Genomic DNA, 2,040 nt, shown 5'->3' with positions numbered 1-2,040 from the left:
AGGAATTTGAGACCAGCCTAGGCAACATTGCAAAACCTTGTCTCTACAAAAAAAAGACTCCTAATATTTAGCTGAGTGTGATAGATTGTGTCTGTCATCTCAGCTACTTGAGAGGCTGAGGTGGAAGAATCCCCTAAGCCTGGTAGGTTGAATCTGCGGTGAGCTGTGAGCATGTCACTGCATTCAGCCTGGGTGACAAAGTAAGACTCCGACTCAGAAAAGGTGGGGGGGGCAAATGATATGGATAAATATTTCTCAAAAGAAGACATAAAAATGATCAAAAAGTACAGCCGTGTACTACCTAATGATGTTTTGATCCATGACAGACCATGTATATTATACTATGGTGGTTCTATAAGATTATAGCAGAGCTGTAAAATTCCTATTGCCTAGTCACATTGTAGTTGTAATGTTATAGTGCAACACTACCTTTCCTACATTTATATACACCAATACCTGCCATTTACAGTTGCCCACAGTATTGAGTACAGTAACATGCTGTACAGGGTTGTAGCTTAGGAATAATAGACTTTCTTATATAGACTAGGTGTGTAGCAGGCTATACCATCTGGGTTTGTGTAAGTATGCTCTATGAAGTTTGCACAATGATGACACCACTTAATGAACATTTTTCAAAAATATCCCTGTTGATAAGGGATGCATGACTGTATGTGAAAACATGCTCAACATCACTAATCATCAGGAAAATACAAATCAAAATCACAACAAGATAATCATTTCACCCCAGAATAGCCATGATCAAAAAAGACAAGAAATAATAAATGCTGGTGAGAATGTGAAGAAAGGGAACTCATACATTGTTGGTGGGAATGTAAATTAGTATAGCCATTATGAAAAACCATATGGATTTCCTCAAAAAAGTAAAAAACAGAACTACCATATAATCCAGAAATACCACTACTGGCTATATATCCAAAGGAAAGGAAATCAGTGTGTCAAAGAGATACATGAACTTTTGTGTTTACTGTAACACTCTTCACAACAGTCAAGATATGAAATCAACCTCAGTGTCCATCAGTGGATGAATGGATAAAGAAAATATGGTATATATACACAACGGACTACAAGTCAGCTATATAATAGAATGAAATCCTATCATTCGTGGCAACAGGGATTAGCCTGGAGAATATTATATTAAATGAAATAAGCCAGGCACAGACAGGTAAATACTGTGTGTTCTCACTCACAAGTGGAAGCTAAAATGTTTTGGTAGAGGGCAGGGCCTGAACCAGTCTCTCCAGCAGCCGATCCTTCCGGGGCGCCTTAACTTTCCGTCCATCGGCTACGACTCCCTGCCGCCCTCCACTCTCCAGCATGCCTGATCTGACCCCCAGTGGCCCTAACATGGGTTCAGCAGGGCGCTCTCCTAGCAAAGCAGTGACCCCCCAGGCGGCAGGATCCACTGTCCGGCAGAGAAAAAACGCCAGCTGTGGAACGAGGAGCGCAGGCCGCACGACCTCGGCAGGCACAGGGGAGATGTGGCGATTCTACACGGAAGATTCACCTGGGCTCAGGGTTGGTCCTGTGCCAGTATTGGTTATGAGTCTTCTGTTCATCGCTTTTGTATTTATGTTGCACATTTGGGGCAAGTACACTCGTTCGTAGATTTGGTTACCTCCATCTGTCATCTGAAGAAGAAGGGAAAAACCCAACATATCTTAGACCAAAAGTATAGAGCATTTCTGTTCATGAGAAATACATTTTCTGTAAGCTTATTCTTTTACAGGGAACTTAACAAGAATTGATTTTGAGGAATCCGTTTTTTTCTATGACTAATAAACTTTTTAATTCATTTAAAAAGAAAGTTTTGGTATTATAGAAGCAGAGAGTAGAATAGTCGTTACTAGTGGCTGAAAAGTGGAGAGGGAAGGGTAGGGAGGGAGAGGTTGGTTAACAGATACAAAATTATAGCACATTAGGAGGAATAAGTTCTAGTGTTCTATAATGTATAGGGTGACTGTAGCTAACAATAATTTATTGTATAATTTCCAATAGCTAGAGGAGAGGATTTTGAATGTT

General features: G+C 40.3%; 1 pseudogene across 1 annotated transcript; it reads left to right on the top strand.

Annotated features, from left to right (window-relative positions):
• The first annotated feature begins 1,256 nt into the window (after positions 1-1,256).
• Positions 1,257-1,821, top strand: LOC103253475 (annotated as a pseudogene). Its single transcript, XR_503876.2, has one exon. The product of XR_503876.2 is annotated as a protein transport protein Sec61 subunit beta pseudogene (transcript).
• The last annotated feature ends 219 nt before the right edge of the window (positions 1,822-2,040 follow it).

The sequence above is a fragment of the Carlito syrichta genome, unplaced genomic scaffold, assembly GCF_000164805.1.
Source record: "Carlito syrichta isolate Samal-C Ts95f unplaced genomic scaffold, Tarsius_syrichta-2.0.1 Scaffold233374, whole genome shotgun sequence".
NCBI lineage: Eukaryota > Metazoa > Chordata > Mammalia > Primates > Tarsiidae > Carlito > Carlito syrichta.
The sequence above is the reverse complement of the archived record's forward strand: the minus strand, read 5'-3'. Positions and strand labels throughout refer to the sequence as shown.